The sequence below is a fragment of the Notothenia rossii genome (assembly GCF_949606895.1).
Source record: "Notothenia rossii genome assembly, chromosome: 3".
Lineage (NCBI taxonomy): Eukaryota > Metazoa > Chordata > Actinopteri > Perciformes > Nototheniidae > Notothenia > Notothenia rossii.
This window is the reverse complement of record NC_136901.1, coordinates 83,390,045-83,409,610: the sequence shown is the minus strand read 5'-3', so window position 1 is coordinate 83,409,610 and position 19,566 is coordinate 83,390,045. Positions and strand designations below refer to the sequence as shown.

General features: G+C 38.6%; 1 long non-coding RNA gene across 1 annotated transcript; it reads left to right on the top strand.

Annotated features, from left to right (window-relative positions):
- Positions 1-14,334: 14,334 nt before the first annotated feature.
- On the top strand, positions 14,335-15,858 carry LOC307033290. Its single transcript, XR_013806460.1, has 4 exons — positions 14,335-14,542; positions 14,638-14,763; positions 15,119-15,180; positions 15,487-15,858. It is a non-coding gene; the product is annotated as an uncharacterized lncRNA (long non-coding RNA).
- Positions 15,859-19,566: the final 3,708 nt, after the last annotated feature.

Below are 19,566 nucleotides of genomic sequence, written 5' to 3'. Positions count from 1 at the left end.
CTGGACATGAAAAGAAAATCAAGATTGTTTTTCGATTGTTCTGTTTTGTGTGTTTACGCTCTGCAGTTAAAGGAAAACATGAAACATAAAAACAGAAGCTTGCTTTTGCTCTTGTTTCATGTGTTTAGGCTGAAACAAAGGGTGATATCATTTCCACTGTGGTGGTACAATGAAATATGGAGAGGCCAATCAGGTTGCTCTAAAATTGTAACCTCCCACTTCATATGATTACATTAAGGTGAATCTACTCGAATACGATTTCGTTTACCGGCAGCCACGAGTGGATTGACCAGAAAATGCTGATCATAGTGTATTTACTGCTGATGCTTGGAGTGGGGGGTAAGTATCTAGACTTGAGATATAGTATATTAATTGTCATGTTCTGATAATCATTCAGCTGGGTGCTAATTATTCTGAATGTATCACAAATCAATCATCTGTGTGATTATTATATTTTTCAGGATGCACACACGATCAGATCTTTGAGACAAAGACTGTTGGTGTTGGGGATGATGTGACTTTGACTTGTTCACGCCAGAAATCCTTGGATCCAACAAACATTTTCTGGATCAGGCATGGTCCTGGAAACGTTCCTGAAGCCTTGGGAGGAACATATACTTTTGATTATGATGGTGTTAACAAGAGTCCTCGCATTACAGCAAAACAAGGGCCTGGAACCTTTCTCCTGCAAATAAGTAAAACAGAGCCAAGCGATACTGGAGTTTACTACTGCCTAAAAGTAAACAAATTTGACATGACATTTTTTAATGCGACATTTCTGAGAGTTAAAGGTAAATCATTTAAACTGTTTATCTTTGTTATTATGTGTTATGTACTAAACCCCTTTTGTTTGATATGGTAGCTTACTATTTTTGTCTTTTATATTTACCCACACATTGTAAATGACCTCAGAGGGAAATGCGTGAATGATTTCTGAAATGAAATACTGCAATTGTAGATTTCACCTTTCTTTAAAAACGTATGCTTTATCTATATATTTATCATTTCCAGGCCCTGAACCAGATATCACTGCCATTATTCAAGGCCATCAGTCTGATCCGGTCCTTCCAGGAGACTCAGTGACTCTGCAGTGTGAAGTCCTCTCTGAATCTCAGAGCAGAACTTGTCCAGGAGAAACCAGAGTGTACTGGTTCAGAGCCGGATCAGATGAATCTCATCCCAGTGTCATTTACGTCCATAAAAACAGCGGAGATGATTGTGAGAATAGTCCTGAGGCTAGCTCTCCACGGAAATGTATCTACAACTTCTCTAAAGACGTCAGCTCCTCTGATGCTGGGACTTATTACTGTGCTGTGGCCACATGTGGGGAGATATTATTTGGACATGGAACAAAACTGGACATTGAAGGTAACTGCAGAGCGTTTACACATCTTTAATAATCATTCGTTTTGAATATGGTAGAAACCCTTATCAACCAAAATCCAAATGTCATGCATTGTAATGTAATTGTAAAAAAACTTTAAATGGTTCACATTTTCTCCTTTTCTCCATGATTTTAGTACCTAAGTCGTGGAATCAGCAGCAGGCCATCGTAGTTCTGCTTCTGTTAGCTGCTCCTTTTGCTATAAGTCTAATTGTTATCGCCTTCCTGATTCATATAATCAAGATGAAAACTTGTGATTGTTGCAATGGTAAGAGAAGTTTCTCATACCTCAATCAATCAGACATTTGGCAAAGCTCACCTTTTTACGTTATATTTACATTACAAATGTGTATAATTGTACCAACATCATGTGTCATCAAATGTATTTTTATTTCAAAATACAGCTTCTCTTTCTCTGCAAACAAATCCCGTACCAGCCAGCGGTGATCAGCAGAGGCAGCAGGTACGGTCAAAAAGAGAAGATGTGACTGAAAATAGTTGTTGACTCATTTTTTCTACATGTAAATCATAACTTTTGTCACCTCAATAATGTTTCCATACATTTTTGCAGAGAGAGGAGGACTCAATAATGTATTCTGCAGCCAGCTTCATGAAGAGGAAAACTGGCAGAGCAAACAGGAAGAATAAAAAATCAGCAGAGGGAGAGGCGATCTACACCGATGTCATGTATTCAGTGATGGACTAACAATATACTGGACTTTGTGATTAAAGCTTACTGTTGGGGATATATGTTCCTAGGCCCATACCTTTGACCCAGTCAGTTTGTACTGCCCTCACTGAGCACAGGCCTGCAACCTTGGGCTGCTGTGCTCTCAGTGTTTTGTCTCCCTATTCCTGCCTGTTGGCGTCAGCTGATAGAGGTGTTTTAGTGCTTTGCCTGTTTTATCTTATTATGCACAATATTGATTATTCTCTCAGAACCAGCTAAATACATGGGTCTGGGGTAGAGATCTTCAGAACTGGTTTGGCAACCGCTGTGTCACCTCGCAGCGGCAGCACATGTCTTGTCAGTTCTCTGGCCGTAACTAAACCATCAGTGTTTGCCATCAAAGTTCCAGCTCAGTTTTGTCTCCGTTGCTTCTGAAGTTTCACACTTACAATGTTGTAAATATGTTGCTTCACTTTCAGAAATTGGAGAAATGTTATAACCTGTAAAAAATATACATATACAGATATATCATTTTGAAAGGATGTCCAATCTGCTTAAAATCATAGTTGCAGTATAACTTTTTTTTATTTTTTTTATAAAAGTACATTGGTTACATGACTCAAATTGTTGTATCTTTAATGGCTTTTAATGGTGATATTTTACACCTAAATATGTGTGAAACTGTTAGATTAGATTGTGCGCAAAGTCTGAGGTATAAATACAGTAAAGCTATTCACAAATCATTCTTAAAATGTCACTCATTTGACCATCAACATTAACCCATGCTGTTAGTTATGTATATATGAAACGTGTATTTCAGCCACAATAGTGGCAAGGGTCTGCCGGTTAGACCACACATTGATCCAGACTGAAATATCTGGACAAATGTGGATGTATCCTAGTCCGTTTTTTTGATACCCCAATGTTTATCTAGTGCAGGGGTCACCAACCTTTTTTAGGATGAGGGCTACTTAAAAAAAATAAAGCAAGTCGGGGGCTACTTTTACTCCTCTTTTTTTTGTTTTTTGCAGTGTATATATGTTATATTTATATATGATATGCTTACCTTTAACCTTTGTGTGCTGTTTGGGTCTGTGGGACCCGTTTTCAGTGTTTACTAAAAGAAAATGTATGCAATTTAATAATTTTAACCTGCTTTATTTGGGGGTGGACCTCACATCCTCTAGGGGGGGCCTCACATCCTCCAGGGGGGATCTCACATCTTCTAGGGGGGTCCTCACCTCCTCTAAAAGATTTTTAAATGTTGAAGTGAAATGCACCAATCTGATGCACTTTGAGTACAAAATGAATTTATGGATACAGCTCTCGACACTCATATGAAAGGGAGCTGTATACTTTTCAATACTCCAATCATCTTTAGAATATTATCACAACCAATAACAAATAATTTAAACTGGTTTATTCGTATCTTATGTTACCTTGTTAGCATTCTTTCTTTTTATTTATGCATATTTTACTAATCACTCCCTTTTTAAACTGTTTTTTGTACTGTCCTATAGTACACACTGGAATGACTTCTTACTTTATCTATATTAAATAGATAAAAGTGTGCTCTCAATAGCTCTCTCTCTCTCTCTCTCTCTCTCTCTCTCTCTCTCTCTCTCTCTCTCTCTCTCTCTCTCTCTCTCTCTCTCTCCCTAGCTCTCTCGCTCGCTCACAGAGGCTGTGTGCTCCTCCTTGGCGATGACGGGTTGCGTTAAAAAATAATAATAAACATATTTGTAAAGTGGGAGGACACAAACGGGATTTCGAAAAGTGCGGGGGTGTCCCCCCTGTCCCCAGTGGAGATTACGCCATGCGTGCGTGTGCGTCAAGTGGAATAAAAATATATATGCAAGTTACAACACACACAGAGTAAAACTCTGCTCCTCGTGTGTTGTATAGGCTGGCATGATAGGCTGTTCAATGGGGCTGATGTGTTCTGTAGATTCTAACAGAAGGAAAATCAGCGGGGAGGTGCCAAATTGCTTTTCTTCCCGACTGCAACGCTGGTCCCGCAAATCAAGCAAGAACGTGATTGGTCGATATTCATTGTGGGGGTGGGGGAGGAGGGGTGTTAGATAGATATAGAGTTGTAGTAAGTAGATAGAGTTCGCTATGATTTAGGTTTCGTTTATGCATAGAGTAGATTATTTTAATTACATTTCCTTTTTTGTTTTGGATTTGCTTGGCGAGCTATTTTTAGAACATGCCCGGCGGGCGACTCACGTTGCCCCTGCGGGCGACTGAGTGCCCACGGGCACCGTGTTGGCTACCCCTGATCTAGTGCATCGGTACGTCGAAGATTGTTGTGTTTTGTGAAATCACTACACTAGGGATTGCAGTGAAATTTGGTACATAAGAATTGGTGACAAAAGAAATACATGGCAGGGCAGTGGCTCAGCTGCTAATATACTGAACATGAAATGCAATTTACCCATTGCATGTCCGTGTTTTAGTCACCACAACTTTATAAAACATGTCTAAAAATGTACAGCATGAAGAAATGGTGGGGGGCAACTGAAAACATCTGTCCTTCTAGCCTCTCATCACTTTGTAAAGCCCTTTCATGTCTGGTGTGAGAACAAGCAAAGCCACATGCAACAGCTACACTGAAAAGCAGGCCCAACGCTGTTTACACACCTGACTATTGGGTTCAAATCGATATGTAGTGAGGGGGAAGTTGCAATAAACTGCTAATTAGTTTTCAATGTGCTCAGTAAAAGTACCAATAGAAAGAGGCAACCATCTACTCTTATGCATCTGCCAGAGTACTCTGCTATGAGTGCTGCCTTTATTGTGCATTGGAGCAGATTTTTCTAAAGCTTTCAGACAGATTTTTGTTGATTATCTGGCAAACTTAAGTCCTGCACTTGACAAAAAGACGGTCATGTCATGACTTTACCCTTTACTGAAATGTTTTATTATTCCACTTTTAAAATCAGCAGTGCATGCCGAGTTTCCTGAGGCTAAAACAGAGAGTGAGAAAGGCAGAAGCCCCTCTCTGTTGACACCTTAGTTTGAAGCCAAACCACAACAGTCCCTAAGTTTCCATGCATCATTTGTCTGTCAGTAGTGACTGTGAATGCATGTCAATCTGTTTCTGTCGCTTGCCAAATGCAGGCAGTGCTGTGCACACAAAGTAAAAAGTAGATGGTCCAAAGAATATGATTTCACTTGTTAGAAGCAACAGCATTGCTCTGTAAAATGTGAATAATTCAAAAAAGGCTGAGGAACCCAAGGTAAGGTATGCTTTGAGGCTTCTTCTAAGCCTACAATGCTCCAGTGTAGATATGGCAATGAAACCCTTAAATCCCAAGCTCCTCCAACAATTCAACATAATATATATATATATATATATATAGGACATGCAACGATAAAAACGAAGTAAGTGCAAGAAGAAACAGTAGAATAGTGCAGATTATGTTGCAAGACCAATGGGCAAGTAATGCTTATGACGTTAACTATTATATACATGTCAGAAATAAATAAAACAATAAACTAAATAATGCAGAGAATGTTGTAAGTGACCAAGTAAATGCAGGAGTCTATAAACATTTACAATTAAATAGTGAAAAAATAAAATACTGTTTATTGTGATCAGGGGCGGACTGGCCATTGGGAATACCGGGAGTTTTCCAGGTGGGCCGGTACCCTAGTGGGCCGGTCGGACAATTCACCATTTTTTGGGACGGTCGAGTTTCCCGGGCTGATTTTTAGTCCCAGTTGTATCTGAGGACTATGTGCCTTTCAGTCAACCTGTTTATTATGCACATTTTTTTAATTTGTGTGTGGAAACATTTGAAAAATCTTACAGCAGCCCATGAATCACAAACATATTACTGCTTGCTAGTTGAGGATTTCTGGTGATAAGGCCGCACAACAAATAAATACTAAATATATGGAACAGAAAATGTATTGTGTGATATTGTCTCTTTGGTTTGTTTATATTAGTATTTCACAATAACATCAGATCATTTACTGCTTGAACTCTGTGTCAGCAATAGAAACCCAACATGAAAAGTGGGCTGTTGGTTTTGTTTCATGTGTTCAGGCTGCACAAGGCAGTTGATGGTTCATTATATTTCCGCTGTGGTAAAAGGCGACTTAGGAGGCCAATGAGATTGCTCTGAAACTGTTACCTCCCACTTTATATAATGACATTATAGTGAATCATTTTTAAAGCGTGTCAAAATTGCACCAGTCTCAAGTGGAATAAACAGAAAATGAGGATCGTATTTTATTTACTGCTGATGGTAGCAGTGGGACGTAAGTACATGTAAAAATGTCCTATTGATTTTCAGATGTGTGTATGTCCATGTTTACAATAATTGAGAGAGTTCATTTTTTCTCTGTGTTTAATGTAAAATGTATTTTCAGGATGCACAAAAAAAACAAACTTTGAGACAAAGACTGTTGGTGTTGGAGTTTCTGTGGAGCTGACATGTCCCCGCAAGTCTTCGGGAAGCTTGTTTTGGATCAGGATTGATTCTGGAGACTTTCCTGAAGTCTTAAGAAAGACATTTAGCCTTAAGAGTAATGATCGCATCACATCTACAGAAGAGCGTGAACTATTTGTTCTACATGTTAAAGAAGCAAAGCTAAGTGATGCTGCGGTCTACTACTGTATTCAAATAAGCCAACAGAACATCAAATTCCTGACACAAACTGACCTAAGAGTTAAAGGTAAATACGCTTCTTATTTCATTACAGTTAGTAACACATTACAATTCCTGTTTCATGTACTTTAGTTTATTTTTCCATAGAAACAACTAGAATGTAAAAATAGTTCATTTTCAGTATCATTTTTACTCTTAAGTAGATTTGCAAAGAAATGTATGCACTTTTATACTGCAACATTGGGACACACATTTTGAACTACTACTACTTAGTTAACTATAATTCATCTTTATGTGAACTTGAGCTCAAATTGAGAACACTGATTGTCTGACAGCAAGAAATAAGAGAGCCAGTGAAACAATAAATTGCATCTAAGGAAGTATCTTTAATGAGATACTTGTAATCTCACTCAAGGAATTTTTACTTGAGACAGTATAATTATGAAGTAATAATACATTTACTTGAATGCCAATTTATTTACCTAATACTGATTGCAGCTTTATTTTAAAAATCATGATCGTATTTCTAGCTAACTGAAACTACATTTCCCAGAACCTGAAAGCACTGCAGTTTCTCCAACTGATCCAGTCCATCCTGGAGACTCTGTGACTCTGCAGTGTTCAATACTCTCTGACTCCGAGAACAAAACACGACCAGAAGAACAACATCTGTGCTGTTTCAAGGCTTTTAATCAAAGTTTCAATAATACTCGAGGAAACGGTGTTGAAGTACATGAAAAGGAACCAGGTGGACCCTCAAAGAAGAAATGTGTCTACAGCTTCTACAAGACATGTGACTGCGATGTGGCCGCATGTGAGGACATCATTTCTGGAAATAGATCAGAACTCAACACTACAGGTAACTGCATCATGTTTAACTGTAATTAGTAATGTAGCATATGAGATTGATTAAGGTCAAGTAATGGTCCATAACATAATCACTTGGAAATTGCTCTTAATTTCACACATGTTAATGTTCATTATCTGCTTTTTTCCCCACATTGTGTCATCAGACTTCCTGTTGAATCAGCAGCAGAACAATACCATCATCTCTCTGTTAGGTGCTGCTTTGGCTATATGTGTGATTGTTAATGCCTTTCTCATTTATGCAATCAAGAAACTGAAGGGGAAATCCTGTGGTGTTTGCAACAGTAAGTACATTCACTGATACAAATCTATATCAAACCTATGTGGCAAAAGCTGCCTTACATTAATGGGTTTTGTAATGTTTCATTATAATACAGCTGCTGTTGCTCTGCATACAAATGAAACAACAGCCAGTAAAAATCAGCGAGGTCAGCAGGTAAAGTAAAAGACAAGCCTGTAAAGTTGTTAGCATAGTTTTTCCTCTAAAAATGTTGTCTCATAACATTTCTCTCTATTCTTTCACAGACAGATGATGACTCATTGATTTATTCTGCACCAACCTTCATCCGTAGGATATCAAGCAAAGGGACTGGGAGTCCAAAAGCAATGAAAGAAGAGTGTATCTACACTGATGCCCGGGCTCTTGGGTTGGCTTGATGGTGTAATACTGGATTTGCTAATCTTTGCAGATGTAATATTTATTTTCATTCTGTTCAAGAAAGGTACTAGCCCCAAATGTCATTAATCCAATTAATATATTGGATTGCACTGTATGTATATGTATTGCATAGGGGTGCACCGAATGGGAAATTCTTGGCCGAAACCGTTACCGAAAATAGGAAACGGTTGGCCAAAAACCGAATGCCGAAAGGCCGAAAATTATTAATAGAAATATATATATATATAATGTATACATTTTTTACCAATGTTGTTCAGCTGCCTGATTATGGAAAAATAAATGATTATGGCAAAACTTAACTTAAATAATAATCACTATTATGGGTCCATAAAACATTTATTCAGCACTTTTGAATGCATACAGTACATTAATTCCAAGTCAAGTGCATTTTCTTTTCTCTGTAGGATAACTACAACAAAGTGCATTCAGAACAAAGCCAAGGTGCTTTAAAACTGCATAAACATCTAGGCCAGTAGGCCTACAACAAAATAGTGTAAATAAAGACTGTAACAGCCAGGCCTTCAACAACAACAAATGCACCTATAAGTGCATGCATACAAATGTGCAAACTGGATAAATCCACATGAATGTAACTATTTACAAATGAAATTACAATTCAATTTCAAGAATCTGTAAATAAGGCTGTCTGTCCTCATAAGCAAAGTAGTAAACAATATATAAAGATACATAAAGTGGAAACTGGATACAAAATCCACAATCAATTACAAATTAAATTACAATTTCAAGAATCTGCAAATAAGGTGGTCTGTCCTCATGAGCAATGTAAACATTGTATCATTTATTTACCGAAAGTACAATATATTGAACACTGTGCTGCTGTCATTTCCCACTAATGATAACCTGAGATGGTGAATTTTAACTCACAATGAAAATTGTTCAGGAAAGTGTGTATAGAGTAGACATGTAGAACTAGATAAGCTTATGATAAGCCAGCCTTGTCTACTTATTAAGGAAAAGTGGGAGGTTCTTTTTAATGAACAGTAGCTTCTCTGCTTTATCAGCCATAAGTCTGTTCCTCTTCTCATCAAGCACATGAGAGGCAGCGCTGAACAGTCTCTCGCTGTCAGTGCTTGTGATTTGATCTTACTCCGCATATTTGTCCGGGGGTTTTGATTTCAAGTGGTGGAGTAATCCCGAAGTAGTGAAAGTCTTTGCAGTTACACCCCCTCAAGAAATGTCAGCTAAACACGTTTTACAAATCGCAATCCGCGTCTCTTTCTCTGATATTTTGAAATATCTCCAAGCGGCAGACATGTTGGCTGTGAGCCAGCCGCGAGCATGGTCGCGTGCCGTGCTTGTCGCCGCGTTTTGATTACGTCTTCACAACAACACGTTAGTTTACCAACGTAATCCAGTTCTCTGACATTCGGTGATATTTTTTCGGTGCTAGAACCCTTTCGGCCGAAAGCCGAAAGGGCCTTTTTAACCATTTTCGGCCGATAATTTTCGGCGGCCGAATATTCGGTGCATCCCTAGTATTGCAAACATAAGTAATCATCATGACACAAAAATAATATAAAAGCTAGTGTAAGCTTGTGTAGATAGACACACTGTACACTGGATACATATTTGTTTTATTGTGATTAATCAAAGTTGTGAACAACAACTTGCATCATAAAGTTTCAAGTCTTTAAATGTACATTTTCCACATCTGTGTACTGTCTGTGTCAATGCTATGTAAAGATAATTTTTAATGTGTTGCTTTTTTCCAAATAAATAATTTAATTTTCACAAGAGATACCAAACTGATAAGGAATTGAACCGGCTGCTCTGTTCACACAGACAGATACAGCTCAGATTGATGAACATACTCCACATTTTAACCCCCCCTTAGTTATTACCCAAACAAGCTCTGCATTATACTTTTGCTCACATAGGTCAGCCAAACTCAGGTCAAAGTTCATTACATCTGTACATATTTGTTTACCATCATATAGCCTACATCAGTGTAACAGACAAAATACAGAATAATCCAGAAGGCTTGCATAATAGCTGTTTTTCCATGGTGATGTCAATATGGATTAAGAATGGAAATTAAATTTGAGCTAAACTTCCTGACACTCCATAGGCCAGCTGTTGCGTTAAGATGAGTCTTGCTCTCATTTCATGTACAGTACATGTTGATTAATTATTTCCTGATTTTTAGCTTTGCTAGCTGCTCTACTTCTCTTGTCAGCTGGAGTGTTAGTCGTTCAGTCCACCAATTTGGTCCAGACTGGATTTGTTTCAAGAAATCGTAGATGGATTGTCAAGCTTATTTAGTAATTATATATAGAGCCTAGAAAAAACATGGTGAGGAAACTTTGCTAAAGCAAGCATGTTGTGTCTCCAATATCAGTCAGTAACTCTAACTAACTAGTGCACTTTTTCCTGCCATTTTATTTAAGTGGACATTCTGTATAAATGTGCCCACCATATATTGCCCTTATCAATTGCAGTTTAAAATCAATTAGTTTGTTTTTAACAACGACAACAATAAATGGTATTTTTCCATTTGATTTTCGAGTATTTTTGAAAATAGGATCTGTGGCAAACACATGTTTATGATACTTGCAAATTCTGTTCAGCAGATAATCTTTAGATAATTTGTATCATTGTTTTTATCACTTTTGAAGCATAAATGCAATGAGCAGAAGTAAAAAGCTTACAATAGGTGATAAACGAACTACATTACATTCGCATGGCTGGGCGTCACCACCGCTTTACTCAAGGCTCACTCGTGTTTGGCATGATGACGTTGAGTAGTCTCATTTAGTCGGTTATCATTAAAGCCGGTTTTATGACACGTAGAAGCTGCGGTCGTTCTCAAGTGCTGCATTTACTGACATATTTTATTTTAATAATTAAGGCCTCTCACTAAAAACCATTGACCACTGACTTCAAGACAAGACAACCGGAGGTTAAGTACTTACTCATTTCCGGGTTTCGAGATTCATTCCTGCTCAACACTGTACGTCAACAGAGTTAGGAAAGTGTGTGAAGCAAACGGGCTGAATCTTGAATCACTTCGTATTTACTAGTGCGCTGAATTTCCTGTCTGCCATTTTATATTTGTGTAACTTCTGTATAGTTAGAGTGGTGCAGTGACGCGTCCTAAAACCTGGAAGTAAGCTGCGTATATATCACACTATTAAGAGTAAATATCGGCCGATAAGGATCGGCGGTCGATCGATCGCAGCATCTCTTGTACAGATGAACCCACTATAGAGGGCACTCTAATTCAACCAACGAACCAACATTTTTGTCCATGGCATGTGAACTACTTTCTGATAACAATCCGACAAATCTTTTTACCAATATATAAATTACAATTAAGCGACAAGACTAGCAGACTTTGCATGATGATGATGATAGATTTCTAAAATGTCCATTAATTGCTCACTATATAGTTCTGCAGGAGAACACGTACATTTGTTAGCTTATTACACCGGAAGCATCACCTGAAAGTAAGCCCAATTTGTTAAGGGTTTTTGGTGCGATGCCTGAAATATGTCTTTGGTTAACTCAAGCTTAAAAGATTATTAAAGTCTACAGCATAAAATACATCAGTAAATACAAGTCTTGTGAACTTTTAAGAAGTTACGTATTTTAAAAAAGGTAGTCGCTAACAAAGGGCTAACTGAGACTCATTAATAAACGGCGGCGTGCTGAAGTCTGCCTTTAGCAGTTAGATGAGCTTGGTGTATTTTGTTTAAAGATGTAAATAGTGGTTTTCTAGTCTTTCTAGACATGTTAACTGCTGGGCAGTTAAACCACCAACCTCTGGTTAGAGGACGACCACTCTACCTCCTGAGCCACAGCCGCTACTTTTATAGCCCTAATGTTAACCCTTAACTGCTGACAATTATATGTATACTTCAACATTTTTTAAGTTGTGATCCTTTGTGAAGATTTTCTTGCTGAACAAAATGTTGAGTTGCATACTTTTTTTTGCCAGAGACCTTTTTTCTGCCATAGTTCAGGCAACTATTTCTATCTTCCAGCGTACAAAGACACATATCTGAATCATTCAATTGCTGGGCAACTTTTGTGTACTCACCAGTGCCTTAGTGGGAATATAAATGTGTCACCAACAACAAATCTGCCCTTTTGGAGGCTAAGGGGTTAGAGTAACATCCACTGGCTGTTTAATTAAAGTGACCAAAGAAACTGCTGAGTAACACAAAATTCTTCACAATTGATACCATTTTTTTGTTGTATGTAGTACGCCTATATGTAGGCTTATGTTACTGTAGGTTTTTCATTGTTCAAGACACAGGTAGATTGATTATGCATGCTTATAAAGCGTAAAATGTTAACATTCAGTTACCTTCACAAAAAGCCCCCGTAATATCTAAGGATCCATTTCTTACCTAAGTTACATTTCTATATATTGGCCCATTTGCCTAAAATGTCTCTTTACACTTTCTGTATATTAAAATAACAATGACAAAAGAAAAGCTACCAAAGCGTAGTAGCTAAGAGAATTCAATTTCCTATTACAATAGTGAGATTTACAGTTTGTTGCTAAACATGCTAGCAATAATAGTAGCAAGCTGTCTCTTGCTAAAACAACACAAGAGAAACTTTGAATTACCTTATCAATTTTACTCTTTATTATTTTTACTGTTCTGTACACAAAAATATCCTATATTAATTATTTAGTTTTTCTTACTTTGAGAAAAAAATATGTAACTGGTTATACTTTGTCTCTGGAAGCACAATGTAACCTGTTAACAGCTAACCTGGTCTGGATAATGTGCTAAAATGACTTCGGTAAATTGAGAAGAATGAGATGATATGCTTCACAACAAGTGAGAGAGGAAGTGCACTTTTGAATCTTGATTCTATGAGAGCCAATCAGATGCATGGTACACTCTGACACACACAATCATGGTCATGTGACTTCAACATTTGTACTCACTGAAATACCCAAAAGTTTCCTAACAAGAGACAATATCAAGATGTTGCTGTTATGGGCAACACTGCTTTTTCTTCATCAAGGATGTAAGAGCAAGTATTAAGTAAAAATGTGCATGCCTACTATTGGGGTTCATTTGTGTTCTTGCATGATGTATATTGTTTCACGTGTTGTATTCTGACATTTATTTCAGATGCGCTGGTTCCAGTGACTACAGTTCCTCTTGGTGAATCTGTGACCTTCACGTGTGCTCTGCCTAATATTGAGATTGGCAGTAAACAGCTCTACTGGTTCAAGCAAAATGCTGGAGAGACTCTGACATTAATTGTGAAACTGCTCGAATCTACAACTCCTCAGTTTGCACCAGAGTTTTCTGACTCAAGATTGGAGATAAAACGCGATATCAATTTAAGCAGCCTGACGATTCGGAGGACAATCCCAGAAGATGAAGGAATGTATCACTGCTTGATGACAGAGCGTTATGGACATGCTGTATGGAGTGGGACATATTTGTTACTAAAAGGTAAATGTGACCTAGTTCATTAGAATTAGTTTTGTAAATGCTTCAGGTCGGATCCAAAGCTGCACTTTGGTAATATTTAAGTAAAGTAACATTTCAATGATCTGTTGCATATTAACACTAATTAAAATACAAATTCAGTTAGACATACAATTAAGATGAAATTATTCTATTTATTTTCAGATATTTGTATTTACTTTGGATGTTGATTTTATTTACCAACAGCTATGTCGTATATATTTGAGAAAATTACAGTGTTAACCACTCAACACTAAAAGTGTTACCAATTCTGCCATGCACCATATCTTTAAATACGTATATGGTTCAAACTTGGTAATTAAGTTCTATCCTCTGCTTTATCTTTATTGAAGCTCTAATCTATATTTAAACAATCTTATTTTACTTTGAGGAAATCTCTACTAATAACGCAGCTCCACATTTGCTAAATATCAGCAGATTCATATTAATACTTTTACAAATGTCAGATGAAATGGGATAATTTTTCTAAAACAGTTTTGCATTTTGTAGGAAACACTCAGAGGACTTCAAACTATTCTGTTCAGTGGCCGACATTATCTGATCCAGCTCCTCCAGGGAACTCGATGACCCTTCAGTGTTCGGTCCTCTCTGACTCTGAGAATAAAACATGTCCAGGAAACATCAGTGTGTTCTGGTTCAGAGCTGGTTCAGATAAATCTCGTCCTAGCATCATCTACACCGATGGAAGAAGACAAGAGGAATGTGAGAAGTTGCCGGGCACTCAGAAGAGTTGTGTTCATCACTTCTCAAAGAACTTCAGCTCATCTGCTGCCGGGACTTATTACTGTGCTGTGGCCACATGTGGAGAGATATTATTTGGAGATGTAACAAAACTGAAAATTGGTATGTTATACCGATGTATTTTGTTTAATATGGAGGTTAATGTCTACGAACCAATGAACCACATCATTAATGTGTTTAATGTCTTTGCTTTCTAGAGCGAAATGCAAGCTCTGAAGTTATAGCGCTGGCGATAGCAATACTCTGCTTGGTCGTTTCTATCATTGGAAATATTACTTTATTCTGCCGCCGGACTTCAAGGGCAGGTTGTTCACGATGTAAAGGTACGTTTTGTTGATTTAGTCAAAAAGTGTAATTTGCCGATTATTTTACTTTAAATAGTTTTAGAAACATGACATCATGAGAGACACGTTTAACCTTAACCTCATGTTCTTGGACACTATTACACTTAACAAATCTGTTTTTTATACTTGGAAATCTGTTATTCTGAATATCATTATATGAATTTATCAGCAAACATCTGCAACACGATTCTCCATATTGGTTGCTCCATTTATGTTAAATATGCTTAACCCCCATAATGCAATGTAGATAATTTGAAGTTATGCCATGTGCCGGGGATCTGTATTGAAAACTCAGTTTAAATTCATAATATTAATGTTTTCTTTTCATATTTAGGAAATGAAAACGTCGCTTTGCATTCGAGACATGACAACTCAAGCCAACCTGTGCAGGATATTGTAAGTAATCTTACGACATTCTTTCTTTTTTGGTTATTTTGATTAACATAATTCTCATCATCCAGTTAATTACATGGCTTCTTACTAAAGAGGTACATCCTTTGACAATTAATATTGGTTTAACATCATTTTAAAAAGCTAGTCAGCTTGCTGTGTTTGGATATCAGGACTGTGTCTATGGCAACCGATTGTTACTCTTAGCAGCAGTCTGCTACAAATAAATAATAGACCATTATAATTCTTTAATCAAACAATCATTATCAACAAAGCTGTCTCTTAATAATGGAGATTTTATGTGTTGCTCAGACTGAAGGTGGACATGATCTGAACTATGCTGCGGTACATTTCTCTGGAAGGAAGGCTACAAGAGGAGGAAAGAAGAGAGAGATGGAGACTGAAGAAAGTGTGTACTCTCAAGTGAAATGCTGAATGTGAATGTGAGTCTATATAAAATGTAAATTGGTTGATAATACTGACCTCTGACAAAGATTTACATTTGGATTAATGCTAAAAGCCAAAATAGCAGCAAACAGATATTCTCTTTTATTCGATGTTTCACCAATATTTGATTATGTGTTTGTATGTGTCGTCTTTTATCTTAAAATACTAACCGAAGTGTGTTTTTCATTAAAGAAAATGTTAAAAATCCTGGGGGGAATGATTTTGTTAGGATTTATTTAGGGCCAACAGACATAACTGTTTCAAGATGTTATCCTCTGCCATTTTGTATACATTATGAATGCTCAAATCTGTTTACTTCCATGACCGTCATCTACTTACTGTCTCGGCCAATGCTCTGTAAAAACATCTGACCGCAATTGGGAGTTGTGTTGATTTCTTGCTTCCTTTTTTAAATGCATTTTTTATAATACTAAGGGGGGTTCAAGGTTCTTCATTTTGTCATACAAACATAGCTACAGTGCAGTTATGCCCATGAAATTCTTAGGTCACAGGCTTCTCCAACAGTGCAACACAAAACACGCTGAAGAAACCTAATCAGTCTTTGTCTTTCTTTCGGCATATTTAACCCATTTTGACATGTCAACATTTCCTAACTGTTTTACCTTATACCAAGGGACTTGTTAATGATATGACTTTTGGAGTTTCAAAACTAGAGATCAGAATTTAATAGCTGAGAGTACAAGATGCAGTATAATATGAGTACACAAATGGTGCTCTCATGAAAGTCATAAAGTTAAGTATATAACGCTGGACACTCCCCCTCACTGATCACCATCTTGGCTGCCATTGCTCTGGTGAACACAGCACTACACATTTAAGTTACGCATGATTATTTGTACCCCAACTATTAAATAAACCTACCACTTTAATGGTGTTGTAAAGAAGTCACCTTTCATTTTTATCCCCCTGTCGTGTTCGGGTCAAATCTGACCGATTTACTACTTTTATCATTCATAAATATTGTGTTTTAGATTTGATTGCTTCAAAGCCTAATGATATATTCCACAGTGGACATTTGAACATATAACATTTGCTGTTAACCGCTTTCATTGTGTTTTTTGTGTTTTAGTCAACTTTGCTACACCTATGATGTTCCCGGTAAAAAATGACCGACATAGGAGATTATTTGGTAAACCTAGATCTGGGGTGTCAAACTCAAGGCCTGTGGGCCAAATCCGGCCTGCGACCTCATTTTATGTGGCCCGCAACAGCTTGCAAAGAATATAATATACAATAAAATTGGTGTAATTGTTGAATACTTGCTTTCAATTATTTGCCCTACACTTCTGCTTTCAGACGTATTTATTTATGAAGTTAGTACCAGAACTGATAATAATCCAATGCAGAGCCATAATGTAATATAATACATTATTGAATATATATTATATATTTATATATTTATATTTATATAGTCTTAAAGTTACAACCGGCCCTTTGAGTGCAACCATAATGTTAATGTAGCCAACGATGATATTTAGTTTGACACCCCTGACCTAGATTATGTTCATCCATCAGATAGTACACACCCACAAATTGACAACCGTGTTAATTTTGGAAAACATTTTCAGTGTCTATATTTGTTTATATTCATTGCACTTATTCATGTAATCCAGCAGTCTGATATATTGTGTACAGCTTAAAAGGGTGTTTAATAACATTTGGTGATGGTTGTTTATTTTAGTGTTAATGTAAATGGAGTTAAAACAGACCGATAACATTTTATCAGGAACGCCAAAGTAAGGGGGGAGACACAAACACTAGAGGGGGGTTCATAATTATTGGGTTATTTGAGATGTCGAATGATTTGCAACCACAAAGGAAAATGTTGCTAGGTAGCTAAGTGTCTCTACTAAAGACATGTTGACACGTTAAGAGGAGAAGGACACAATGATACCAACGTGCGAACACAGCACCACAGAACAAAATATCAAATCAAGCGCCGCATTGGGAGTAGGAGAAGTTGAGTCAGTGAGAGCGGCCGAGGAACGGCTGCAGTTAAATATCCTCCCGTCTCCCCAGGTGGACCAATCAGCCTGTTGAAGGTAGCTAATCAGCTAATGGGCACCACCTGCTTGCTCACACACACACACACACACACACACACACACACACACACACACACACACACACACACACACACACACACACACACACACACAGGAGGGAAAAATCTCTACACACAATACACATAACGACAGGGTCGTAACACATGTTTACCACTGGGCTTAGAACCACCATTATCTGATTGGTGGACAATCCTGAGCCGCCCTATTTATGGCCTCATGTTAGCGTCTTCTGCTGTTTACCACAAAGATGTTTTTTCTGCTATAATCCAAAATCCCATTTGGTTTTGGTCAAGGGAACAATGCTTTAAGGGTTGGCCGTCACAGACACATCATCCATGTATCACTCTATCGACAGGCAACTTTTTTGAAGCCTACTCTCCAAATACCTTAGTTCAAGCATTATCATCCAAGTACGCCTTTACAGGTAATGGGAATAAGTGTGAGAGTGAAATCCGCTGGCTGTTTACTGTAAGTGTTAAAAATAATTGCTGAATTATCAGACAAAAACCCTGAAAAGTGAATACACCGTTTAAAATGTAAGTAGGCCTATCTCAAGTTAACATTGGGACACGAGAAAGGTTAATATTGTAGCGACCCTGATAGGATGTTGAGGGTGTCACTCAGGCATCCCCCGTCTCTCTGCCAATCACAGAGCTGCACAGTGATGCTGGTCTAGGTGCGGGCCTGTGGTTGGGGGAGCAGACGGGGGAGGGCGTGGAAGTTGTGACGTAGACACTGATATATATATGGATATGTGTGGCAATTAGTGTGTGAGGTTGAACCCACAAGCTGTACATGAACCTGTGATCATCTGAGAATAAGAAGAGTTATTAAAGCCTAATAACTTGAAGCCTGTTTCCGACTCTCTTCGTGAACATTACATTGGTGTCAGAAGTGACTTTTCGAACGGAGGACGTCTTCCCTGACGGGAGTTCGTAACTGCATCACAGAGCTAGCCGGTAAGCTAGCGGAGATGGAAAAGTTCAGCAAGATGGGAGTGAGGCAGGAAAGCAGTGATGGAGAGGAAGACGGAGCATGCGGGTGGTTGAAGGACATGAGTGGGGAGTTCGTGAAGGCACGGGACGCGAGAGAGCGCCTGAGGGAGTCGGCGGTGAAGATGGCTAGAGACGCGGGAATGTCGCCGTCTTCAGCTGCGTTTCGCGCAAAAACCATGCGGGATGTAAACAACAATGGCGGCGCCCATCAACCAGTAGCAGCCGCCGCGTCCGTGAAAACACCCAAGTACTCAGGTAAGGCAGACTGGGAGGCTTTCCATGCCCACTTTGAACTGCTTGCACAGGCCTGGGGGTGGTCAGTAGAGACTAAAGCACTGCAGCTAGCTTTGTGCCTCACAGACAAGGAGCTTTCATGTCTTCTACTGCTTAGCCCTGAGGACCGACACAGCTATGAAGCGTTAGCGGGAGCTTTGAAGAGGCGGTTTGGACAGTGTTTCCCACCAGAGCTGCTCCGAAATGAATTGAGTAACCGCTGTAGGCAATCTGGGGAGACGCTGCGTGCGCTGGCTAACGACGTGGAGAGCCTGACGCGGCGGTTGTACGCACACATGCCACCCGGGGTGCAGAGTGAGCTGGCACGTGATCAGTTCATCAGGGCTCTCCTCCCTGCGGACTTGAGGGTCGAGGTACAGCTGCAGCATCCACAGTCCTTGCAGGCGGCCTTGGAGATGGCTGTGGAGAGAGAGAATGTGTGGAGTGTAGCTGTGAGGAGCAACGGAGGGCCTGTACCACCGGCGGTGAGGAGCTGCAGAGAGGAGGAGAAGCTTGTATGGGTTACCGAGATGACGGAAATGATAAGGGCTGTTTCTCTGCAGCCAACACGCAGACCAAGTACCAGGGTC